Below are 27,410 nucleotides of genomic sequence, written 5' to 3' on the forward strand. Positions count from 1 at the left end.
GCGACACCGGAAGTTGCATCGACGCACTTCCTGACATGCGTACAAGCGACTTTCGAAGCCGGCAGCGGCCATTTTTGGTGCCCATAGAAGGGCAAAGCGACACTGGAAGTTACGTCGATGTAACTTCCGGTGTCACACGGCTGCCGGTCCCGGATTCTGCAGTCCGGGACTTGGAAGGTAAGGTTGCCATTCCAACAGCATTCCAGCAGTTGAAGGATGAACATATTAAGCAAGGTCCTCCTCAGTGGTGGACTTGGGGTGCTGCAGGCTGTTCCCCCCCACCCACCCACCCACAGGGCACTGAGCCAAGGGAGAGCAAATTTGAAAAGATGCCGGGATGTTGTCAGCAGCTCCCGGCTAGTTGCCCCGGAAAGTATAAAGACAAGTTTCTTACAGTCCTTTTGTATTTCAAACTTTACAGAGAGAGGCTATAGAACAAAGCTTCTTGGATAATGGTGCTGTCCTGAGTGAATCTCCACCCACTGTATCTCCCATTTCCTCATTTGTCATAATCATCACCTCCTCTACGGGTGCTGCTAAGTGCCCTCTGTCTTCGAGCTCTTTACTCTCCTACTTTTAAAGCTCGCCGAGTTCTGGGAGATGGAGGGTCTGGAATGCTTTCTAATGACAACATGTTAGCCTGCTGCTGCTCTGGCTCTGGCTCTGCCTCCTCCTCCTCTCCCATATTTTCCCAACTTTTACCCTCATTTGCCTCTGAGCTGTGACCTCCCTCAAACCACTATTGTAAATCTGTACTGTCTTCCTCTTCCTCCTCCCTGTAGAGGTCAGGATGGGGAGGCAGTCCCCACCATTCCTCCTCTTCTGCCCAGCCCCTGACAGAAGATCCATAATAGAGAAGATCCACTTGGGGGTGCCGAAGATTGGCTTCACACAGGGCACCATATTGTGAAAGATTTCCAAATTCCACCCCTGGTCCTCCTGCACCCATGGAGTCTCCCTGTGTATTTTAGAATCCTGGGAGTTGTTAAGAAACCCCCTTGTCCCCTCACAGAGCTACACTTCTCAGAGTTCCCAGTGAAGAGGGATTGACTTGTTAAACCACTCTGAGAATTGTAGCTCTACAAGGCGATCTCTTAAAAACTCTTAACAAACTACTGCTGTCAGAATACTTTTGGGGAAACCATGACTGTTAAAAGTGGTATCACAGTGCTTTAAATAGATGGTGTGGGCAACAAAAAGTGGGAGAGAAATAAACTGAAAAAGTTACATCAGGAAGTTATGGGGCGTGCTTTGATTGGAAACAAAAGCCCCCTATCCTTTGTTGGTACAGACAGTACTGAAAGTAGGGTCTCCTAGAACCACCCCATGCACACAAATCTTCATGGGTGTACAAGAGATAGGACATCTGGGGGAGCCCTTGAACAAAATACAATTAATTGACCTAAAAATTGAGGGGCAGCCCTATGCCCATCTATGCTGAAGTTGTAAGCATGCCACAGTTTCAAGGTAATGAATTAAAAAATATTGTGTGATGGCTCCTTCTTTTTAAAAGTGCAAAATTCTAGGAGAAAATATACTTTGTGGGGGTTTCTTTATTTTGAAGGAAGTTTTAGCTAAAATGAATCTGGTAGGGTTTCATATAGCTGCAAGCAGGAGACAGAAGCTGTATATCAGAAAGGAAGTTGGAACGGCAAGCCTTGTCGTATAGGTAGGATATACGTAGAAAGTTTATTTTTTCAGATTGAATATCCAAGTCCCTGAGGTGAAACAGTAATGAATGACATCTCACTGACTGCCCAGGCAGATCTCATTTTGCAGTGCAAGATAATATACAGTAATCTGATCACAGAAGTCATAAAACTATATTTTAAACAATGTTCATGGAGGCCAAAGGAAAAGAAACCACTTTGCCCAAATTAGTTTTCAAGCTCAGAAGATGAATGCCGGTTTTCTGCAATTCACAATTCATGTTTTACACTCTCTCTGTCTTTCTTTCTGTCTCTCTGTCTGGTGCACATATTTCATTTTTTCCCCTTTAATATATATCTCAGTGTTTCAAAAAGTTTTGCTTCCTGGAGCACATTTCCCCTGTCCCTCTGGATTAAAACTGGAGGCATGCTTTAGGCTCACTAGTAGAACTTATACTGCTTATTTTTTATTGTATTTGCATTCCACCTTCCTTCCAAGAAGCTCATGGTTCTCATCATCCACCCATTTTATCATACAACAACCCTGTGAGGTAGGTTGGGCTTAGAGGCAGTGACTGGCCCAAGGGCACCCAGTGAGCTTCATGGCTGAATGGGGATTTGAGCCAAGGTCCTCCAGGTAGGACCTAGTCCAACACTCTAGCCACTACACTGTCTCCTCTTACAATTGCAGATCCATTTTCTTAATCCAAGAAAAATAATCAGTTCATTTTGTTGTTCCAGCTTCCCATCTTCAGCCCATGGGCCAATAGGGTTGCCAGACTCAATAGAGGACAGGATTTCTGTGCCTTTAATTGCCCTGCTCTCTTTTGAGTCTGGAAACCTTAAAGAGAAACCAGCTGACCCTTTGCTTGGAAATTAAACAAAGGGTCTGCTGGTTTCTCTTTAAGGTTTCCAGGCTCAAAAGAGAGCAGGGCAATTAATGGCACAGAAGTCCTGTCCACTATTGAGTCTGGCAACCCTATGGGCCAAATTAGGTCTAGCAGGGGCCCTAATTCGAGCTGTGCAGCCATTTCCTTCAAACTTCTCCCACACCTGAAATAGTAAGATATGGGGCAGCACAGCAAAAGGGGGCCCAGGGCAACTGCCCAGGACTGCCAGCCCTGCAGGTATCCTAACTCCTTCCTTCAGGATGATGTCCCAGCTCAATTTGCTGTCCAGGTGCTAAGTGTTGACTGGCAGCTTAGTGGGCTATATGACTGAGGAGCCAGGAATGGAGGGGAAATTCATTTCAGTTTGCGTGTAAAGCCAAATGTATCAAATTTGCACTTTCTGAAATAATATGAGAACCGAAACCTAGCTGCCCTTCAAAATTTGCACTCGTTCAAATTTTGCAATGCGGTTCTCCAACCAACAGAAATAATTCAGCACATTTGCTGGGACGTCCCTGGTCTCTCCTGTCATCTGCAGCTACTCACGCTCATTGGACACCATGCCAGTTACGCAGCCAGCCATTAATTTCAATGGGTCTACTGTGAGCAAAAGTTAGTTGGCTACAACCCTGTGCATAAACACACACAGAGAATAAAATGCAGAGGCCTGACAAAGCAAAATTCAATAGTGTTTACAATCCCTGAAGTATTCACAGCCATTAGTTTACTGTAGATTCAAGAGTAAACCTTGGGGGTGGAGGGAGGGATAAAAGAGAAAATAAATAATAGCTATTGGCAAGAAGAGAGTCAGCTGCAGGTGTAAACTCTGCTGCCCCCCCCTTCCTGAAAGAGATCTATGCTCAACCAGGTGTGCTCAAACAGCTTGGTCCTCTCTGGAGGCCTGAGGTGACCACAGCCTCCATTTCATCCTGATGAAGTGAAAACGAAAACAGAGTCCCTAGATCCCTCCGTCCAGCCCTCACACCTTGCTGCTTTCATAAACAGCTGCAATTCTTTCGGGATGTGATTACAACAGACAAACGGTCTTGCCTTGTGCAGAATAGTTCTCCCAGAAGTCTTAGTGTTGCTCACTCCTGCAGCAATTTCTGTTGGTGGCTTTTGAAGCTGACCAGCTCTCCCGAATGCCTGGAGTAAGGTCATGGCTGTTAGACTGGGCTCTGAGGCTAATGGGTAGGGCTGTGTGCCTCAGTGGCAGAACAGTTGCATGCAAGCAGTCCCGGGTTTCTAATCCAGCATCTCCGTTCTGGAACATTCTGACGGCTACTTCCAGAATGCTCCCCGTGCGTTCTCTAGATGGCCTAGAATATAAGACTCCTATTAGGACTGGTCAGGGAAATAGTAGGTGGTTTTTATAAAAATGAAAAGTGAGAAAATGAGTAGATTGTCAAATATCCCCACAGGAGCGATTCAACGGTGGCAAAAGCTGGTTCCACTTCAAGTACAGTTTTGTGATCCAACTGAGATGCCGCCCCCTTCCATGTTTTCTCAAAAGTAATGGATCGGAGGAAACTTCTTTTTACTCCCCCTCCCCTCCACAATTTATATATTTCTCTATAAATTGTGTCTGTCACCTTACTTTCATACTGTATTACAGTGTGGTATGCTGGTTGCTCCCTGGAAGGACAGATCGTGAAGCTGAGGCTCCAATACTTTGGCCACCTCATGAGAAGAGAAGAATCCTTGGAAAAGACCCTGATGTTGGGAAAGATTGAGGGCACTAGGAGAAGGGGACGTCAGAGGACGAGATGGTTGGACAGTGTTCTCGAAGCTACCAACATGAGTTTGACCAAACTGCGGGAGGCAGTGCAAGACAGGAGTGCCTGGCGTGCTATGGTCCATGGGGTCACGAAGAGTCGGACACGACTAAACGACTAAACAACAACAACATGCTGGTTTGACAGCCATGGACAGGAAGTCCCTACAGAGGGTGGTGAATACAGCACATGATCTCATGGGCTCTCCCCTGAGTTCGCTAGATGACATCGCAGGAGACCGCTGCCTCAGGAGAGCGAGGAAAATTCTCAGTGATGAATCACACCCTGGCCAGCACCTCTTTAATCTCCTACCTTGACTTCCGACAAGCAATTGACTTCCGACAAGCACATAGAGTGCGAACAAGACTAAGTGTATGTGGGGGGAGGGGGACTCGTTTAATTTCACTGCACACAGGTGGTATAGTGACAATAAAGGATTATTATTATTATTATTATTATTATTATTATTATTATTATTATATTGCCTAAGAAGAGTTAAAAATGAGATAAAACATTAAAAATACAAAACCCATCTGTAGCGACATTTAGTTCGTCGCTGGGGGCTTGTTGTAAACAAAGGGAAATGTGTGGTTTGGGGGTCGCAATCCAAAGCTTAGTCGGACTATTCATTCAGCCAGAGCTGTTGCAGCTGTTCCTGCAGCTGAAGAGGCAAGCCACGTTTTTCTAAAGTAATTTTATAATGGGATCAAAATACATAAATTATGTATTACATGAAATCAATCAGTGGGCATAAGACTCATACCCTTAGTCTATGCTGCCCGATCATCACATGCACTCTTTAATACAGTATTAGGTAACAGGATACCGTCTGCATCTGCATGCTGCATGTTGCCCTGCAACCAGTCCATGCAGAATGTTAGGCACCCTGTATATAGAAATGAGCAAGCCAGTGATATTTTAGAGAGCAGGCTAGCAGGCGGGGCCCATTACAGTAGTACCTCGGTTTGCAAACACAATTGGTTCCGGAAGTCTGTACTTAACCTGAAGCGAACTTTCCCATTGAAAGTCATGGAAAGTGGATTAATCCATTCCAGACGGTCCGCGGAGTACTTAAACTGAAGCGTACTTAACCTAAAGCGAACTTTCTCATTGAAAGTAATGGAAAGTGGATTAATCTGTTCCAGACGGGTCCGCAGAGTACTCAACCTGAAGCGTGCTTAACCCGAGGTATGAGTGTAATTGGTTCCGGAAGTCTGTACGTAACCTGAAGCGTACTTAACCTGAAGTGAAGTTTCCCATTGAAAGTAATGGAAAGTGGATTAATCCGTTCCAGACAGGTCCGCAGAGTACTTAAACTGAAAATACTCAAACGGAGGCATACTTAAACCGAGGTATGACTGTACTTACATTATTGGAACCTACACAACACAAAACAATGTTGCTGTATGTGGGTTTTATTTTATTTGCTTTTTATCTTATGTTTTGGAAATGTATATCCAGGTGTTTTTTTCTTTAAAAAATTTTTTGGGGGGGCAGAGAGTGGGGCCCTAAGCTATAGCTTGTTTAGCTTATACATAAATCCGGCACTGTCTACAAGTTCTCTGTCCCTGCGTCACGGCAGAGGCTTCTGAGCTTGTCGTCCTGAGATCCCATAATTACACGCTTCCTGATAATGTCTAACTCCTCTTGCAGAAAACTGAACAGCAAATTTGTCATTAAACAAAAAACAAAACAAAAAACCCCACACGCAATCTTTATATAACTTTGGCTGAAAGAGTTGATTTTAAGACCCCTGGAATCCTATGCTCAGTACAGGATGATAAATTATCGCACCCACACCCACATACAAAAAATATGGGCAAATTATGGAAAATTAATAAATGGATGGCCTTATTTCAGTTTATAACAGCTCCTCGCTCATCAGCAGAAGCCCATATTTTTGCTCTTGGCAGGCATGCAACTGTTGCAATCGAAGCCATCTCTTTAGCCCAACGCTATATATCAGAATTGCTCTTCCCTTCATAATAACCCAAGCCTGATCATGCTCCAAAAATCTCACTTAAAAGTACAAAAGAAACATAAATTTTCCACTCGGATAATTACCCTGCTTTAATAGGCAATCTTCTTCCTTGCCTACCGTATATATTTCATAGGCAAAGGATAGATAGAGAGAGGTGGGCGGGGGAGAGAGAGAACGAAAGAGACTGGCATCAAAATTGTTCAGCACACTTGCTAAGACTCTCCAAGTCTCCCCTCTCAACTGCAGCTACTCATGCAGCCACCCAGAGTGTTGTTGTTGTTGTTGTTGTTGTTGTTGTTGTTGTTGTTGTTGTTGTTGTTGTTTTACATTAGAGACCACGCCAGTCACCCAGCTCTTTGGAGCTTTTGGGAAGGGGGCATGAGTGGCTTCCGTGAACAGGGCAGGACCGTCTTAACCACATCAAGCGCCGTGGCGCAAAGGTCCCTCCGCCGTCGCCCCCCCCAACTCACCGCAGACACAGAGGAGGGACATGGCATGGGCGAGCCAGGCGCTGAGGGTGGGCCGGGCTCAGGGGCGCCGCAGCAGGTGGGCCGGGCTGCCTGGTTGTCCTCCGGGGCGCCGGCGCCGCCTCCTCCTGCACGGAGGCCTCTGCTGAGGGGGGGTGCCGCGCAGCGCCCGGCCTCTTATCCTCCTCATGCCCCTGACCCAACCTGCCAGGCTGAGGCCAAGACTCGAACCCACGGTGGGAGGGAGGGAGGCAAGGAGCAGGGCGAGCGGGAGGGCGGATGGGCTGTTTGGCGGGCACAGCGTGCCGCCCCCTGGCAGCCTGGCGCATTGCGCCACCCAGCCTTGCCTTAGGGCCGGCCCTGGAACAGGGGCATGGATAGATCATGCCTGAGGCTTTTTAGACCCCACCAATAGTGTGAAAGGAAAGTAACTTTTATAGTGTATAGCAGGAAGTCTTAAAAAATCCAGCAGGGACTAAATAAGTTTGGTGCACCAATTTGCCTCTTTCAGCATCGCATCTTTCCATTCACATACATACTAAGTCCCAGTCTACTGTACATATAACTGGCTTTAGCAGAAGTTATGTGAGACGTTTCCCTCACCTTAATGTCTGTGAATCCTGCCTTAGATAGCAAATCCTGCCTTAGATAGTGAATCCTGCCTTAGAAGCTACCTCATACTAGGAATGGGGCAGAGATTTGATGCTGTTTGCATCTTAATGAGAAGCTACCTAATTCACACTGAATTGGTGCACAAATCAAAATGCATCCATCCTGCGAAATCCTTGCTTCTCCAAATTTTGCAACGTAGCCAGGCCCGGCTCTAGGTGCAGTCCCAGTGGCGCGGTGCTCTAGGGCGGTGCGCTAGGGCGCCGGGCCGGCAGGGGGGCGCTGCATGACGAAGCCGCGCGGAAGCCATTGCTCCGCGGTGTGAGGGCGGGGGCGCCGGAGCGATCTCCGCGCCTCAGCGCCAGGGTGTCCGACCTGCTAGAGAACCACCAATGAACACATATCATAATACATACATTAGGGGGGAACTGCAAAAAAGTAAAAAGCATATATTCATGAAAATAACATACAAAATGCTTTTTATCAGTGAAAACTGCTGCAAAAAATGTGCATGTTACTGAAAACTGCATGCAAAAATGTGCTTATTGGAAGAAGCGTTCAGTAAAACAATGAGTTTTCAAGAGGATTTTTTTAAAAAAAAAAATCCCAATTTTTTGCAGAATTTAAGATTTAAAAATAAGAAAACCAGAGAACAGAAACTGGCAGATTCATCCATCTCCACCTTATAACAACTCAGACCATTGGTCCTTCTAACCCTGTATTGACTGCACTGGCTGGCAGCAGCTTCCAGGATTTCAGGCAGGGGGCATTCCCAGTCCTACTTGGAGATGCTGGGGGTTGAACCTGGACCTTCTATATGCAAGACAGCTGCTCTTCCACTGACCTATGACCATTCCTTACGGATCTTCTGTACATCAATCATTCCAACCTTCTCTCCCTGACCCTTGCAATCCTCAGCCTGTTCTTATACACGCCACGTTTATTCCTTTCCAGCTCACAAGTATTCCCTTTCCTTCGGCAAGAGGTTGCCTTGTGAAAGACGGCGCCGTCCCTAGCTATATTGTTTGCACGTCCTTAGCATCAGCTCTAGAGGAGAGACGGAATATTGGATATCATTTTGTGCGGGCCTGAATCTATAATTGAGAAGATGAGAGTTCATTACAGACTTTGGCCTCCAAGTGCTTGTCTTGGCAAGCAGCTCAGCCGAGTGTTAAAATCATTATGGGGTTGCCTAAATCTAAACAAACACCCACCTTTTCCATTTATTGCCGGGACAAAATGACTTGCCTTGTGTAATACCTCCAGTTGTCAACTCCTTGTTCTGCTGTGGGAATTAGGCATTTCTCCCCTCCTTCCCTTACATTAAGTCTGCAACAGGAACTGCAATGTGCCTGGTAGGGTATCTGTCAGATACTCATTATTCCTCCTTGCACAATACAGGGGCCTCATTATTCGGCGCTAAGGCTCTTCTGGTCTCCTGTGAGATGTGGTGAAAGCAAAACAAAGGTAAAAGGAAAGGAGGAATTTGTCTAATGCTGTAGCAGATAAATTACTACAGTAAGGCAGGCACCTCAATCTGTGAATCTGGGGGGTGGGAACAGATAATGTGCATGTAGCAGAATTTTCTCAGTAAATGTAGGATCAAAATAGCCATAAAGGAGCTAGAGTGTTTTGGAAATCTTCGGTACAAACAGAACTTTTTAATCTTCTTTCACCTTACTAATAAAAATAGGAAGGTAAAGCTGCAAAGCTGTTCTACATTTGAGTGGTGAAGACTACATGGGCACTAGCCAGTCAGTGCTGTCCACAGCTGGCTTTGGTTGGAAACGTGCAGAATCAGCTTTTTAAAAGCTCAGAGATGGGGAACCATGGGCCTAGGGGCCAAATATGGTTCTCTGAGCCTCTCTGTAAGGATTTTACCCTGCTCCTCAGGCCACACCCCTCACCAGTGCTACTTCAAACCCAACTTCTGCAAGCAGGAGACACACACTGGATTGCGCTGTTGTGCTATGCTTAGACCAGGGCCGTCTTAAGTGTATTGGGCGCCATGGCATGATGATCCCTCCGGCACTCCTCGCGCTCCGCCGGGCAGGGCCAGGCGCAGCGAGCAGCCGGAGGGCACGGCGCGACAGGCAGGCATACTGCCAGCTGTGCTCCGCCTCCGCCTGCTTGGCTGAAGCGACGGAGCAGTGCTGCAGTCTAGGGAGTCCTAGCTGCCGCCCCGACAGAAGGTTTGCTGACAGAGCATTGTGGGCCAGCGCCTGTCCACACTCCTTCAAGTCACAGTGAGCACAGTGAGCCCCACAATGCTCCGCGGCACCTCATTTGCATGCACGCTCACTGTGCTCACTGTGACTTGAAGGAGTGTGGGCGGAAGGTAGCCCAGGTCCAGGTCTAGGTCTCTGTGGAAAAGCAGACGAGGATCAGCCCATGGGGCAGAGCAAGCAAAGAGCTTTCAAAGCGGTTGGTGGGTGGGCGCACTCACGTCAGATTTGTTGTCCGCAGACTGTATGTCTCGGCTTTGGGGGGCGCTGCCCTTCTCTTTTGTTAAATACAGGCAGCCCTGCTCCTCTTCCCTGCTGCCCCTTGACAGAGGCAGCTCTGCCGCTGCTGCTGCTGCCGCCTCGCTTCACCCACCGCTGCCGGGAAAGGAGCGAAGCGGGCGAGGCGGAGGCGCGGGCGGCTCCGCGTGCCTCCTTGATGTGCCACCTGCTGGGCGGGCACCCTGGCGCACTGTGCCAGTCAGCCTAATGGGAAGGATGGCCCTGGCTTAGACTCTCACTAGCAGGATGGCTGTTGTGCGATTGCCACAATTTGGTATCACCCTAGTTCAGACCACCTCCAATATGGCTTGTGACAGTCTTGATTTCTGTGCAGTAAGAAAGCAAAAGTAACAAATGAGTAATGCATTTTCAAAAGAATTGACATTATGCCTGCATTTTGTCATTGAGTATACACCTTGAGCAGCCGAGAGTCAATTCACACTTTCCATTTTAAGAACAGGTATGAAAAGTCCCCAGATTTAAATGACAACATTCATGCAGTCAGCTGCAAGTGAAAATATTGCAGGCGTGTTTCAGTGGCTGGAGTTTTTTGCCAGGAAAAAAAGGGAGGCAGGCCTCATGAAAAGACCATCCCTCACCTCAGGTCTCCTCGCTTCTCTGCTTATTGTAACCTAGCTATTCCAGTGTGTCCATCCACCACAAATAAAGAAGAGACATCAAATGAAACTGAATGTTGGAAGATTCAGAAGAGACAAAAGAAAGTTCTTCTTCTCAGAGCACAAGATGCAGTGATGACCACCAACTTGGATGGCTTTAAAAGAGGTTCAGGCAAATTCATGGAAAACAAGTGAACCTAAGAACATAGGAAGAGCCTGCTGGATCAGGCCACTGGCCCATCTTGTCCAGCATTCTGTTCTCATAGTGGCCAACCAAGTGCCCATTGGAAAGCCACTTCCGCGCCTGCGTCGGAGGTGGGGTTGTGGGCTGCCCGACTGTACCATCGCGTAGGGGATGAGAGCTCATCCCCTACGCGTTGGTACGTTCCCGCCTGCGTCACCCCCCCGGCCGACCAATGAGGTCGGACGGGGCGGGGTCAGTTCGTTTAAAGGCCTCCGCAGGCGGGAAAAGCTTCCTCTCGCTTCCTTGTTCGCCGGAGCGAACGATTCATCCTTTGCCTTTAGCGTTAATCCTTTTTATAGCGTTAATCCTTTTTACCTTTTGTTGCATTCCTGCTTCGTTTGGGCCGGCTAGTGATCGTCCTCCAGGGGCTTCGTTGGGCTGGTGTGCGGAGCCAGGGACCCGTCAGCCCGGTAGCGCCAGTCAGCTGTTTCCTCGGTCGCGCCGGGAAGCCAGGGGAGGATCGCCTCACCGTACAGCCGGTAGCGCCAGGCAGCTGTTTGTGAAGTCAGGGAGGATCGCCTCGCCGTTGGAGGGTCGCCGTCTCGGACGCCGTTTCCGCACCAGGGGGCCGCCACAGTTCCTTGCAGGGTTCGCCGCGCTCACTCCGCAGCTTACCGCCAGTCAGCTGTTCCTCTGCGCGCCAGGCCCAGCCGTTTGTGCCGCGCGCCTGCTAGGGTCGAGGCGGTTGCCTCCCCTCGTCAGCTGTCCTGCAGGAGTCTTCTGACCCTTGGGTCTGCCCGGTGAGCTGGCTGCTTCGGCGGCTTCGATTGTTTGGTATCGCTGTGTGTGGGTTAATAGCGGTGAGGGCACTGAGGGCATCGTCGCCATCTTTGATTAGGGAGTTTAAGACCCACGTGGCCGGCGCCATTTTGTGAGGGTCAGTTTGTTAGATGCAGCAAACCCCGGCCGCCATTTTGGGAGTGGCTTTGCCCCTTTTTAAAACGGTATCGCTGTGTGTGCGTTACTAGCGGTGAGGGCACTGAGGGCATCGTCGCCATCTTTGATTAGGGATTTTCAGACCCACGTGGCCGGCGCCATTTTGTGAGGGTCAGTTTGTTAGAACAGCAAACCCCGGCCGCCATTTTGTGAGTGGCTTCTCCCCTTTTTAAACTACTGTCGCTGAATCGTTGCAATTAGAGGGGATTTTGGTGGAACTGGTGCGGGCATCATCCTTTTTAGCTTACTGTTGTGGCCATTGAGAGGGAATTGTGGGGAACTTGGGCAGGGATCATCCGTTAGCTCTCTGGGTGTCGTTTTGGTGCTGCCGCTCTTGTAGTCCTTCAAATAAACCGGCATCTCCCTTACAGGGGGGGGTTGCTTTGCTGAGTGGTTACTTTAAATTCATTTGCTGCCTTTCTTTAGAGATTGTGTAAGGGTCTGGGGTTTAATCAGTTTATACTGTTACACCTTCCTCGTTTATTAGTGAGTTAATTGCTCTGTTTAAAAGCTACATTGCCTTGCTTGAAGTGCATTTTAGCCTGCTTCGTGATTTCCAAGGGTGAATTAATATACCCTGTTTTCGGCAATTATTGGGATTCATCTGTGCTGCCCCGGCGGCTGCATTCCCAGGGTTGGTGATGGTTGCATGATAATTACAGTGCATTTAATTAGTGGGTTAACTAGTGGGTTTGACTTTGAATTGTTCTGTAGTACTATTTGGTCCCCCAGGCACAGTATTAGCACATAGTAAATTTGATATAGGTGCTTACACATATACACACGCACACACACGCACACACGTATATACATATATATACGCACGCGCTCACACACACGCTTACACATACACACGTATATACATATATACACACACACGCTTACACATACACACGTATATACATATATATACACGCACACGCTCACACACACGCATACACATACACGCGCACAGGTTCACGAACACATAAGCACATAGGTAATACATATAGCTAGTGATAAAAAAGCTGCTGGGTGAATCTTGTGAGTATACACTACCCTAGCAACTTACAGTAATGGCTCCAAAACGCCAGCAAGGAAAGGCCTCTGCGAAGGGCCCGGCAGCCCAGGATAAGACTGAGGCCTTGGTGCGTGTGGTCTCCACGCTTCAAAAAACCCAACTGGATGTTTGCAAGCAGCTTGCGGCCATTGCAAAATCGCTGGTTCCAGCGGCTGCTGCCATACCGGAGGACCCTTGTGAGTCACAGGAGGGGATGGCTGAGTCACAGGACTTCATCCTTGACACGGGTTTGACATATAGCGATTTGCCTTGTACCTCTGCTTCTCTATTTTCCAGCGCTAGCTCCGAACGGGATAACAGCGTGAGTCAAGCCCCGCGGACGCGGGGGCAGAAGGCACGTGCTAATGCCCCCAACTCCCAGGGGCAGGGGATGGGGTCTCATTCCACAGGTTCTCCCAGTCAGTCAGCCACAGGTCCCCGGGCGGCCCAAGCTGGGCAAGCCTTGGTGCAACAGGGGACCAGGGATTCTGATACATCTGGGGATGAAGGTACCTCCAGACCTGGAGGGGGTACCGAGGAGGAGCCTGTGATCGAGGAGGAGCGTCAAGGAGGAAAGGCCAAGAAGAAGTCCAACAAGCGCAAGAGGAACAGGGACGACTCGGACTCTTCAGGTACGTCCTCCGACTCGGATGGGGACATCCCGATGGAATATTACTGGGGGATTGCGGAAGACCAGATTGGTCTTCCGCTGTGGATACACAGGCGGAGATCGAGCGCCCATCGCAAGGGTTTTAAAGGCACACTAGAATGGAGGGATGGCGCCTTGGTGCCGGATTCTAAGTATTCCACCAATTTGGACACTGACATTATCCTGGGGTCACATTTGTCTAATAAAAAAAGGGAAAAGATCCTGAACGGTGATTTCGTCGACATTTTCACCCTTCTACCTCTGGCGCAAACATTGGGGAAGGGTGAAAAGAGGAGGGATTACGGGAGGCGCAGGTATACAACCCCCCGCGCCGATCGTACTTTCGAAAATTGGCTAGAAGGTATCCACATTTGGGCGGCGGTTATCTCGGCTGCATACCCTAAGAGGGCTATGCACTTGTGGGCCTATGTAGCCGACGTTCGGTTGGCAAATAAGATGGCAGGGGAGGTGGCCGCCTTAAATTACGACGAGGCCTTTCGTAGGAACGCGTCCCAGAATCCAAAGACCCGTTGGGATATGCGCCATCAGCATTTTTGGAGTCACCACGTCGTTCCATACGTTGAGAGGAAGCAGACGGATCCCCCTAGGTCAGGGAGGCTAGAGCTCAGGAGGGACCCGCGCCGTAGGGTCTGCTGGGAATATAATAAGGGCATCTGTCAGCGGCCCAACTGTAAATATACGCATGAGTGCGAGAAATGTTTGGGTCAGCACCCAGGAGTGTCATGTTTTAAAGGGAAGCAGTCCTTTCGGGGCGGTCGGGCCAACGGGCACCAGGGCCCCAGACACGCCACCAGCGCCCCCCCGGGGACAAGTGGTAGTAGGTTCCAATAGATCCCTCTCTCTGGCTTTCTCCCCTATAAAGCTCTGCCCCCTAAAAAAGTTATTGGATCTCTATCCTAATAGAAAAGCCGCTAACTACCTTTGGGAGGGGTTCTCCTTCGGTTTTCGTATCCCAGTAAAAATTCCACCCCTATCAAACAACCCCCCCAATCAAAAATCCGTTAGAGAAAGACCCGACATAGCGAGTAAGAAAATTAACAAAGAAATTGCAGCCGGTCGGGTGGCAGGTCCTTTTGCGCTTCCACCTATACCTGAGCTGCATGTTTCCCCATTAGGTATAGTCCCAAAAAAAGCGCCAGGCGAATTTAGGCTCATTCACAATCTCTCACATCCAAGAGGTAGATCCGTAAACGACGGCATACCCCAGGAGCTTTGCACAGTGAAATATGCTTCCTTTGACCAGGCGGTGAAGCTTGTAAGGCAATTTGGTAAGGGCGCCTTGATGGCGAAGTGTGACATCAGCATTTCGCCTCTTGCCTGTCCACCCAGAGGACTTCAGATGGCTGGGTTTTAGGTTCAATGGGGCATATTTCATTGACAAAGCAATGCCCATGGGTTGTTCCGTTGCATGCTCTGCATTTGAGGCTTCAGCACGTTCCTGGACTGGGCACTTCGTTTTAAAACTGGACTTTCTGGAGTCTCACATTATTTGGACGACTTTCTCTTCGTGGCTAGGGCTAATAGTTCGGAGTGTGCAGCCCTCTTGCAGGCATTCTCGGCTCTTGCGCAGGAGCTGGGGGTGCCGCTAGCAACAGAGAAAACTGAGGGTCCCGTCTCCCGTTTAACTTACTTAGGCATAGAATTGGACACCGTAGAGCAAACCTCGCGTTTGCCTGCCGATAAAATCAATTGCCTCAGGGAGACTATTACACAGCTCATCCCATGTAAAAAACTCACTCTTAGGCAAATTCAATCTCTACTGGGTCACCTGAATTTTGCGTGTAAGGTAATATCACCGGGCCGCCCCTTCTGCCTGCGATTAGCCAGACTCACGGCAGGTCTTACGAAACCGTTCCATAGGAAGCGACTCCCCCGCGGCGTAAAGGCTGACCTAGAGTCCTGGTTGACTTTCCTAAAAGACTATAATGGGGTATCCCTATGGCAGGACAGCATGGTCCTGCACTCCGACTTCCAGGTTCAGTCGGACGCGGCGGGTTCCTTGGGTTTCGGAGTCTACTTTAAAGGTAGATGGTGCGCTCAGCGCTGGCCAGCCAGCTGGCAGGGTACTGACATCACGCGCGACCTAACATTCTTAGAGTTCTTCCCTATAGTCGTAGCGGTGCATTTGTGGTCAGAGGAATTCAGGAATCGACGGGTCTGCTTCAGAACCGACAATCAAGCGGTGGTCAGCGTTCTAGCTCGCCAATCATCAAGATCTCCAAGAGTGTCATCTCTCTTACGCCATTTTGTCCTGCTGAGTTTGAAATTCAACATGCTTTTTTCAGCCAAATTTGTACCTGGGCTCAATAATAACATCGCAGATGCTTTGTCTCGCTTTCAGATGGACCGCTTCCGCTCGTTGGCACCGGAGGCATGCAGGTGGCCGGAGCTGTTCCCGGAACATCTATGGAACCTTGGGAGCGCGAAATTTTGAAGGGAGTATTTGCGTCGGTTGCCCCATCCACCCTTGGCTCTTATAAGCGGGCTTGGTCGGATTTCAATAAGTTCAGGCAAAATGGTATCACTGGTTCTACCCCTGGACCGCCTACCCAGGAAGAGGTCATGCGATACTTAGTGCATTTGAGGAACCTGGGTAGAGCCGCAAAGACCCTTCAAATTCACACCTCGGCCATAACGTTTTTCTCAAAATCGCTTTATTTTATAGACCCATGCGATAGCTTCCACGTCCGCAGAGCCATGGAGGGCTGGCGTCGGCTCCAGCCTCCAGCCAGTGATGTTAGGCGGCCTATCACGTTTGACATTTTGGTTCAAATACACAAACATCTGAGGACCCTTTGCTGGTCGAAATTCGAAGCGCGCTTATTTTCAGCAGCGTTTTCGATAGCCTACTTCGGTGCGCTCAGAGTAGGGGAGGTGGTCTGTGAGGACCACGTAGATGGCGTTACACGGGGCATCTTAGTAGGTGATGTGTCTTTGTCTGACGCCCAGGTTCTAATACACATCCGGCGGTCTAAAACTGACCAGAAAGGAAGAGGCGCTGTTATGCGCCTCCCAGCGACAGGGGCTCATGGGCCTTGTCCAGTAAAAGATACCAGGAGGTTCCTTCACCTGCGCCCGGCCGGCCCTGGTCCCCTGCTTATTCACCTGGACAAGGCAAGGCTTACCCGTCATCAATTTACTAGGGTCCTACGCAAGGCCATTGCCCATTGCGGGTATGACCCCAGCGAGTTTTCGGCCCACTCTTTCAGGATTGGCGCGGCTACGTCAGCCATGCACCTGGGCCTGTCGTCCGAGAGAATTCAGGACCTGGGGAGGTGGAAATCAAGCGCATACAGGAAGTACATTCGCACGTAGCAGTGACTGGGTAGCCACAGCTGATCCCCGGTTGTCATCTTTTGTTTTTCCAGGTGGCCAGATAGTGCGCATTTGGATAGCTGGGCACAGCATAGTCCATTGGGCCCGCAATAGGGCGGTGGAGGTGGGCCTGGGGAATGGGCTGGGCCTCCCAGAAGCCGTGGAAGTGTCCTGGATCGCAAAGAGAGGCATGAGATGGAACGAGTTGATGCCGGTCATTGAATCCCGGGCTGCTTCGCTCGGCTACCCCGACCTGCTAGTGCTGCAACTAGGGGAGAATGATCTAGCTTACCGGAATGCGGTGGACTTGAAATTGGAAATATTCCGTGACCTGAATATTCTATTGGATTCCGCCCCGGGGATGACGCTGCTTTGGTCCTCTTTGCTGGAGAGGCGCATTTGGCGCGATGGACGCTGCCCTATTGCTATGAACAGGACCAGGCGGCGCCTAAATTCCTTCGTGATTCGCAGGGTGATATCCCTGAATGGCCGTGTTGTCTCGCACCCGAGTTTGAAACAGAGCGAAGCAGCCCTTTATCGCTATGATGGCGTGCATCTGTCGCCAATGGGGAATGATATATGGCTGGAGGACATTATTGCGGAAATCCGTGATTGGTTACAAGTTAGAGAATATAACTAGGTAAATAAGAGACTAGGACCACTGCCCCTGTAATAACGGTAATGCTACAAATAATTAATTAATTAATTTCTAATACGGTGTAGGGTGGTATGACCGTAAGCGGATTGGCGGCGAGCCAGGAGGGGCTCGAGTGGCGGTTAGGCGTTGGAAATTTACATAACAATTAGTTGGAGGAGGGGCAAGACACGTCATCAGCTGCCCTAATCTGGAGAAGTAATTCCGTTAAAGGATTCCGGGGGCGAGGCTTGGTCCTGAGCCTGGAGTTGCCTGGGCCGTAAGGCACGCCCCTTCGGTGGCCACAGGGGGAGCTCTAGTAGATTTACGTCGCGGGGCTCCTTGCTGGTGGTTAACTTCTCATAGACTTCAACACACGGGTTGGAGTCGGATATAGTCCGTTAGGTTCCAACGCCTAAGCCAATTCCGCTTTACTTGGATTAATAAAGTTGTGGCCTTAACCACCCAATTAATTAAATCTTATACCGGTGTCACGAGTCTTTATTCCGGGGAAGGAGGGCATATTGCCACACAAAGCCACTTCCGCGCCTGCGTCGGAGGTGGGGTTGTGGGCTGCCCGACTGTACCATCGCGTAGGGGATGAGAGCTCATCCCCTACGCGTTGGTACGTTCCCGCCTGCGTCACCCCCCCGGCCGACCAATGAGGTCGGACGGGGCGGGGTCAGTTCGTTTAAAGGCCTCCGCAGGCGGGAAAAGCTTCCTCTCGCTTCCTTGTTCGCCGGAGCGAACGATTCACCCACCCGCCCACCCCTTAAAAAGAGGAAAGGGGACGCTGCTATGGACGTCAGTTGGTTGCCCTGGCTGGCCAGGGGGCTGGGTAGGATTTTTCCCATACTGGAGTAGCCATGATGGGTTTTTCGCCTACCTCGTAGCATGTCGTCACAACTTAGGTTAGGCGGTTAGGCGTTGGAAATTTACATAACAATTAGTTGGAGGAGGGGCAAGACACGTCATCAGCTGCCCTAATCTGGAGAAGTAATTCCGTTAAAGGATTCCGGGGGCGAGGCTTGGTCCTGAGCCTGGAGTTGCCTGGGCCGTAAGGCACGCCCCTTCGGTGGCCACAGAGGGAGCTCTAGTAGATTTACGTCGCGGGGCTCCTTGCTGGTGGTTAACTTCTCATAGACTTCAACACACGGGTTGGAGTCGGATATAGTCCGTTAGGTTCCAACGCCTAAGCCAATTCCGCTTTACTTGGATTAATAAAGTTGTGGCCTTAACCACCCAATTAATTAAATCTTATACCGGTGTCACGAGTCTTTATTCCGGGGAAGGAGGGCATATTGCCACACAAACAATTGCTCTGCTCTGTTTTAGACCAATCTCCATAAACTCTACTAAACTCTGTTTTATCTCACAAGAATGCTGCCTTCCCAAAGATCCCCAGGAATTATAGTTTATACTTGTGTATAGTGCCTTGTACCCTGGCAGGTTGATCTGTCTTGTTGTTGTTGTTGTTGTTGTTGGTCTGATCGCCTTCACAGCTACTAGCTTTGCTGATAGACTCATGCTCCTCCGCCACCCACAAAATCCTGAAGTTTTCAAAGGGATAGAGAGTTTGGCCACGGATCCTAAAAATCTGAGATCAAAAGCTGTAATAGCTGTTTTGGCTGAGCTCTAAAACAAATTGCACAAACCAGACAGATGTTGTTTGAGGCACCCCTGCACTTACATCAAAGAGTAATTTCATCTCTCCTCCCTCCCCCCCCTTCCAAAAGCTTTTGACTTCACAATGCAAAACAAAGTGAATACCTGAGAAACCATGACCCATTTTACAGGTCTTTCCCACTGTGTAATCATTAACAAGAAAGCATCTACCATGCTATGCTTAAGAAAATTGGTGTGTGTGTGTGTATTTCAGCAGATAAATATGGCTGGATTACAACTCCCATCATCCTTGACCATTTTGCCTAGAGCTGATGGGAACCAGAGTCTAGCAACATTGGGAGCACTGCAGGTCCCCCATCCTGGTGCCTTGGACTACAACACCTATCTGCCCCAGTCAGTTTTGCTATTGACCAGGGATGGTGTGGGTTGTTGTTTAACAACATCTGGAGAGTCACAGGTTGTAGATGCCTGCTGAATCTTACCATTGATTCCAACAGTAGAGCTCATAATGATCATAACAGCTGATATGAGAGTATGCCTTGGGGCAGTGGTTCCCAACAGGTGGTCCGGGGACCCCCAGGGGTCCGCGAGCTATGCCAGAGGGGTCCGCAAGATGCTAAAAAATATATTAAATATATTTTGTATGATAACAGATTTTTTGTTTTGGCCACTTCCTGCATGAGCAGAGTCTAGCGCAAAACTAGAATTAGATAGAGGCAGTAGTTCTGCTGTATGCCGTTAGGTGGCGCTTTACAAACACTACTGTTTTGCAAAGAGGCAGCGTGCGCATTCTACTAACGCTCACCTCCCCAAGATGCTTTGCGCGCGTCGGCTTCATTTGTGCGCTACTGCGCAGGTACCCTGTCTTCTGCATTCCCCTCCCTCCTCCCTGGAGCGCGCTGCCTCTTTGCAAAACAGTAGTGTTTGTAAACAAAGTGTTGTTTTTCACGGAAGCTACAGTTCGCGTAGTTAAAAATGGACCGTTGGTTAAAAAGTGGTTCATCTCATTAAGAACTGAAAATTAAAACTAACTGTATACTGATGAAGTACTTTGTTGTAACTGTAAAAAAAACGTATAAATATAAAATATAAAAAGACTCTTAATTTGGCTCTCACTTTTTAATTTTAGGATTAGGAATTAATGGGGGTCCTTGTCACAATAGCGGCTCGATGAGGGGTCCTCGAGAAAATTTTGTTGGGAACCCCTGCCTTGGGGTACCAGCTAAGGGAAGAGGGTCCTATTGCCCTCCTGTCCTGACTTTGGACTTCCCATTAGGCACCTTGTTGGCTGCCCTGGACTAGAAGGGTCTTTTGCCTGATCCTGCAAGTGTCTTCTTCTATCGTTCTTACATCCCTAGCCTAAATGCAACACAAGCACTCAAACTCTTTGTGGTATCAATAAGCTTTATTTGCATAGCTGACAGCCATAGCAACAGAATACACGCAATATACAAATAAAAACAACATGGATAAAAGGATCAGTCATATGACTATGATTATCGTTTAAAAGATAGCCCTTAGTCTCATCGCACCCTTGATGAATCTGGCAACTTGTGTTGTTCTCAGGTCATTTTGATCTGATAGAAGAAAGAACAATGTGGCCTCAATTGAGCGGCCTGGGATAGTTATGAGTAGTGGTGCAATGAGATCGAGCCGCAAGTCTTTATAGAGGGGACATGACAGAAGGATGTGAGCCACTGTTTCCATGTTGCCGATTCCACAGGGGCAGAGTCGTTTTTCCGCTGGAATCTTTTGAAACCTGCCCTCTTTGTGGTAGTGTGCACTTGGTCTGTCCAGAAACAGCTTACCAAGTGGGGTCAAATTGCTATACTAGCTTCCCAGCAGGTACAGTTCTCTTGCTTACTAGGAGGGGGAGTAGGGAGGTGATGGGGAGGTCAGCGCAGTGCAAACGCAGCAGCAAGAGTGCCAGATTGGCTCTGCTGGTGCTTTGGCACCACACTGACCTGCCTGCCTCTTCGCTTTGGTTCATCTGCTACTCCTGCCTCATCTGAGGTGGTGGTGATGGGGAGAATTTGCTTCACAGTGAAGCAGTAATAGACAGGGATAAGTATCTCTCTGGGGAAGGAATTCTTGAGGTGGGTGCCACTACTGAAAAAGGCCCCATCTCTGTGATTGCTAGCCATCTAGTTTCTGACAGTGGGGATTCTGAAAGCCTCTGTTGATGATCATAGCACATCAACATGTTGATATGGATCTCTGTGTGCTGCAAAAGGAGCTGGGGCGTGCCTGGAAGAAATAAGCCACTGCAATTAAAAATATATATCGAAGCAGAGCACACATGCCCATTAAAAATGCATAAATGCGTAACATGGGGGTGGGGGGCATGTTAAAAGCAACAATGGCAGAGATCACAGATAAAAATAACCTTCATAGATACTACAGCGTGGCAAAGACCGGCCAGAATACAAAATGTCTTTACCAGCTGGCAAAAGACAGCCATAAAGAGAACCATACACAAAAGCCTTCCCTTCCCCCACCCCCTTTCCAAGCCCCCCCCCCCTATTTATTTTCTTCAGCAAGAAGCACACGCACACTTAAATATGTTGCAGAGATCGGTGCAAAGAGCAACTGGAACCAAATTAAAACGAGCCGTGTTTAAATAATTAACACCTGCCAAACTAGGCACAGAGGCCTTATTGCTGATATTAAATCATATCCTTTAACGTCTGAAACAGATGACAGTAAGTAATTCCAAAACAGTCAAGACAGGAAACCCAATTTTAGTTCTCGGAAAGTTGAATCCATTTCAACAAAGTAGATAAAAAGCCTACTTTGAGTCTCTTACTCCTACAATGGAAAGGTGGGTTTGCATTAACTTTCTTTCCCTTTCTTTTCCGCCTCCCTAATTCAGTGAATGTTAACTTGGATGTTTTGGAATCATGATTTAAAAGGAAAGTCATTATGCGGTAAACAAATGATGTATGTTCCACCTGGTTGTTGCAAAATCCTGTACAGTAGAAAGCTGTAAGGATCTGGTTTCTGTGCCTTCGCCAAGGTTCCAGTCGACAGTAGCAGGGCCAGATAGACAAACAAGGATGCCCCGTAACAGAAGAGAAAACTCAGGAAAGATGAGAGGAAGTTGTGTTGAATGGCTCTTCTTTAATGTCCAGTTTACTCAGGCAAAGCCCAGCATTACAATTAGTGGAAGATTTGCCTGAGGGAGAGCTTTTGGATTATGCTGGAACTTGAAGCAAATACTATGTTGTTCATTTAAAGCAGCCATCCCCAACCAGGTGCTCCCCTCATGTTTTGGACTGCAACCCCCATTTAGCTCCAGCCATCAGGGACATACTGGGTGGGGTCCATGGGAGTTGTAGTCCAAAACATGAGCACCTGGCTGGTTTGAACAATAGTTTCCAGTACTTCTGGTAGGTGGGGCTAGGGTTAGAAGGGTTTTCTTTTTCATTTGGTTTCTCTTAGTTTGGAGGACAAAGCTAATAATAACTATGACCCATCATAGCAAGGTTCTGTTTCGACTTCTGGAGGCAGTGTGCCTCTCAATCCCAGGGGCGGGGCAGAGTGCTGCTGCTCTCAGGCTTTGCTTGCAGGTTTCCCACAGCCGTATGGTTGGCTGCTTTGAGAATGCTAGACCAGATGAATCACCTGTGTCCAGGGCGGCTGTCTACCAGCTCCATCTGGTACGCAGGCTGAGACCCTACCTGCCCGCAGACTGTCTCACCAGAGTGGTGCATGCTCTAGTTATCTCCCGCTTGGACTACTGCAATGCGCTCTACGTGGGGCTACCTTTGAAGGTGACCCGGAAACTGCATTTAATCCAGAATGTGGCAGCTAGACTGGTGACTGGGAGCGGCCGCCAAGACCACATAACTCCGGTCTTGAAAGACCTACATTGGCTCCCGGTACGTTTCTGAGCACAATTCAAAGTGTTGGTGCTGACCCTTAAAGCCCTAAACGTCCTCGGTCCTATATACCTGAAGGAGCGTCTCCACCCCCATTGTTCAGCCCGGACACTGAGATCCAGCGCCGAGGGCCTTCTGGCGGGTCCCTCACTGCGAGAAGCAAAGCTACAGGAAACCAGGCAGAGGGCCTTCTCGGTAGTGGCGCCCGCCCTGTGGAACGCCCTCCCATCGGAGGTCAAGGAGATAAACAACTACCTGACATTTAGAAAACAGCTAAAGGCAGCCCTGTTTAGGGAATTTTTTAATCTGTGATATTGGTATTTGTTGGAAGCCGCCCAGAATAGCCGGGGAAACCTAGCCAGATGGGTGGGGTATAAATATAATAATAATAATAATAATAATAATAATAATAATAATAATAATAATAATAATAATAATCAGCCTGATCCAACAGGGCCATCCTCATGATCAAATGCAGCTTCTTATTTTTCCAGCCTCGGGTTCCATGCCAGTTTACGAACCTGCCCAAATATTTGTGTTCATTTGTACCTGTGCACATTTCTCCCAATTTGGCAAGCAAAGTTTTGCAACGTGGTGCTTTGTGTAGCTTGTTTTCACTACATACTTTTGTGCAGACTTTCCCCACAACATACCAGAGCTGAGTGTGTGTGTGTGTGTGTGTGGACAGGGGGAAGAGAGGGGGAGGAAGTTCCATTGTGCCAACAGGACTCATTGTGCTGACTCCAGCTAGTACAACTCTTTCACTGAATCTGGCCCCAAGAAGACACTCCTCACTCTTGCAATGGAAAAGCATTACTTCTAGAACACGCAACAACAAAAATTACTCCTTAAGATCCCAGAGGCCCTGATCATGTGAGGCACCCCTGTCATGTGAAGGGGGGCACATGGCTACCCAATAGATGGATTCTCTGTTGCTGGTACTTCAGCTATGGAACAACAGCCTCCTCAGAGCCTCCTCTCATGGCACCTTCCTAGGTCCCCCCCCCCATGCAGACTTTTTATTTAACCGTGTTTAAAACCTAGACTGTGGACTGCGTTATGCTGCTATGCAACGAGCTCTCTTCGATTGCTGCATTGCTATTTCCATTATTATTACTATTGATTGAGTTTTTAAAACTTTGTTGCATGCCACCCAGGAAATGCTTCCTGATGGGCAGTTAAAGAAAAAGGTAAAGGGACCCCTGACCATTAGGTCCAGTCATGACCGACTCTGGGGTTGCGGTGCTCATCTCACTTTATTGCCTGAGCTTCCAGGTCATGTGGCCAGCATGACAAAGCCGCTTCTGGCGAACCAGAGCAGCGCACGGAAATGCCGTTTACCTTCCCGCTATAGCGGTACCTATTTATCTACTTGCACTTTGACGTGCTTTCGAACTGCTAGGTTGGCAGGAGCTGGGATCGAGCAACGGGAGCTCACCCCGTCGCGGGGATTCGTACCGCCAACCTTCTGATCGGCAAGCCCTAGGCTCTGTGGTTTAACCCACAGCACCACCCGAGCAAATCTAAATCATTTACTAAATGATTTATGCAAATCTAAATCATCGCCATCACTCTCACCCTTCCTCTGCCATTGCTGCTATCACAAGGAGGCCTCACTCAAAACCAGCACAAACTCAATTACATGTTGCCAGACTAATGGAAGTTATTTACCGAGCATCGTTCACAAGGATGTATCATTGCCAGGAGGTGGGGGAGGAAAGCCTGGTTAGAACCAGCTGCTGGCTGATTGCCAAAGAGTCAGGCGGACATGCAAGTTTACCAGCCCAATGACACACAATCTAGGTAGGAGAAGGGTCACCGCTCCCACCCAGTGTCAGCAATGAGCCAATCCCATTGAAAGAAAGGTCTTACAACTTTGTCAGTCTTACCATGCTCATAGCTCTGCGTAGGTGTGGGTATCACTTTAGGTGACGAAATGCTTTAGGCTTGCTTGGGATTCACCGGTAATTACCTGAGGTTAACAATGGACAGAGTGTTTATTTGAGCAGCAGTGGGAACAAATTAACAATAAACTGAAATCTGGGATGAATGGGGTGATTAATTTCTAATCTCCGAAACCCATTCCCACCCATCTAATCCTTTCAACCCTCCACCCTGTTCCCTCTCCTCCTTCCAACTGTTAGTCAACAGTATTCCCACCACCAAACCCAGTAGCATTCTACCCTCCCTTCAATTCCCCCCTTCCACTTACTTTAACATTCTACATTCCAAGCAACCTTCTTGCCCTTTACCTCCAAATGCAACCCTCTGAAGGCTGTGCAGGCAGACAAGTCACATGGTGCCGAGGCTGATTGGAGTTGGGGTCCCGGAACTTTCCAACAAAATCTAGAGGTCCACAGGCTCCCCAATGCTCCCCTACACATTAATTAGATTGATCCATAGCACAAAAGGGGTGTGTCAGCATGCACCCTTCTAACTAATGGCCACGGAAATGTGCCTTTCTTCTTGACTTAGAGCCCCTCAGCTTTCTAGAGATCTATGGACTGGGCCAATGATTAATGACAAATATCGTGGTCCTTGAAAACAGGAGGTGAATAATCTTGAAATGCAATCTCACTGTCTCAGAGCTGTTGCCAAGAACACCCAAGGAGATTTCACCACGTAGTTTATTTCTGGCTTTGTTGTATTAACCTGCAGGGAACTCATCTGATATAAACGCTCCACCCATAAGTAGATCAAGCTCTCTCCATATTTCTGAACAAAGCCCAACTGATTAGCCCTAAAGGAACTGATAGAAATCCTTTGGAAGGAGTGTGTGGTGTGCTCAGCGAGGCTTCTCAATATCTGTGTGGATCTAATTTTGTTTTAGGAGCTGTAGTTAATCAGATGGCCAGGATCAGAGATAGTTCAGCAAGGGAAACACAGATTTGTGTCCCATTAGAAAAATTGTAGGTGGAGGGGAGAGCAACCTGTTATTATGCACTGTGCATAAAAGCAATAACAGGCTTTGGAGTTTAAAGTATCTCCTTTGAAAGTTGGCAAGGTTCTTAAGTGTTTAGTCCCAGAACTCTGCCAGTGGTACAAAACACAGCAGAAGGAACAAAGGTAGATTAACTCTGAGCATGCACAGAGCATTTCCCCTAAGTAGTAAGGAATTAGGGGGGAAGGGTTAACAGCTTGTTCACCATCACTCTTTTTTATTACACTTATACAGAGTGAGGCATTTGTAGCATTCTGGTCGTTTTGCATTCTCGTTGCAAACCAAGCGAAGATATAAATTTCTTATGCCTCACAACTGAAAATATAAGCCTCGGGCTTCTGATCAGCACTCTTCTGATTTTAAAAATTAAGTGTCTGCATACAGGAGGGAAAGATGAGCAACTACTAAACTGATGTTGTGTTTGTATTAATCTGCAGCATGACATCTTAACATTTATTTACAGCCCCTTCCCAGGGACTCAGATTGGAGATGCTCCAAGAGAATTGCTGCTGTTGTCTTTCTGCTTGTTTTGTGCTTAGGAAGCATCTCGGAAAGCTGCAACTAATGTTAAGAACATAAGACATACCCTTCTATATCAGACCAAAGGGACCATCCAGTCCAGCATCTTGTTCTCACCATGCCAACCAGACATCTATGGGAAGCTTTCAACCAGGACCTGAACATAACAGCACTCTCCCCACCTTCACTTGACAACAACTGGTTTTCAGAGGCATCCTGGAGGTAACCATAGTCCTTATGGATAGAAACTATGGCCTTATTCTTCTACAACCCCTAGAGTTCTAGATGGAGCTCCTTTTGTTAGTCTAATAAAGCAAGGATTTATTTATTTATTTATTTATTAAAAAACACCTTCCTGGTTGCTTGACAGAGACCAGATTCAGTCAACAGCCCTTCTGTTGGAGTCATGATCACAGGATAGCCTGGTTAAGCATGAGATGGTCTTGTCATCTGCTAAGATTAGTCACCCTCCAAGGGAAGCGAGATCCTTCCACATTGCCAGATTGTCACACGTGATGTTGATGGCTAACAGGTTGCCTCAATCCAGCCAATGTCACCACTTGGATTTTGTTTTAAGTCTTGCTCTGCATTTGGAAGTTCTCCATTTTAAGAAGAGATGGTGGAGTTGTAGTCCACAACATCTGGAAGGTGTCAGCATGGGGGAAAGCTGCTCCTGTTGCATCCTGCGTTGTAGATACTCCATGGAGCAGGGTTTTGATCTCTTCTAACTCTATAATTATTTGGTTCAATGAAGTCAGTTGCCCTGGCTTCTGTCCGCCACATGCAGACAGAGGCTCTTGCTTGGAAGTAAGAAAGGTGTATTTATTAAGGCAAATAACAGTACAGGGTCAGCAGAAGACACAGTGCTCGGGAGTGACAATTCAGGAGTTCAGGAGCAGGGAAGATGTTCAGAACTGGACTGAGCAATGAAGATGTCCCAACAAGTTTCCCTACCCCTCTCACTAAGCTATTTAAAAATAAGAAGCACCACACTCATTTGCAGGACTCTCTTTTCTTATGGGAATGTTGAGATTGTAAGCATCCACTTGGTTGGAGTGGGTAGGTCTGCCACCATCTACAAAGGCCATGGCTGCTTCTAAGCAACAAGACTGC

At 48.2% G+C, this 27,410-nt stretch overlaps 1 long non-coding RNA gene across 1 annotated transcript; it reads right to left on the minus strand.

Annotated features, from left to right (window-relative positions):
• Positions 1 to 2,606: 2,606 nt before the first annotated feature.
• Positions 2,607 to 26,526, minus strand: LOC148684895 (uncharacterized). Its single transcript, XR_015951250.1, has 3 exons — positions 26,365 to 26,526; positions 24,727 to 24,809; positions 2,607 to 3,858 (listed from the first exon to the last, which is right to left on the minus strand). It is a non-coding gene; the product is annotated as an uncharacterized LOC148684895 (long non-coding RNA).
• Positions 26,527 to 27,410: the final 884 nt, after the last annotated feature.

Source organism: Zootoca vivipara, chromosome 8 (assembly GCF_965207765.1).
Source record: "Zootoca vivipara chromosome 8, rZooViv2.hap1.1, whole genome shotgun sequence".
Lineage (NCBI taxonomy): Eukaryota > Metazoa > Chordata > Lepidosauria > Squamata > Lacertidae > Zootoca > Zootoca vivipara.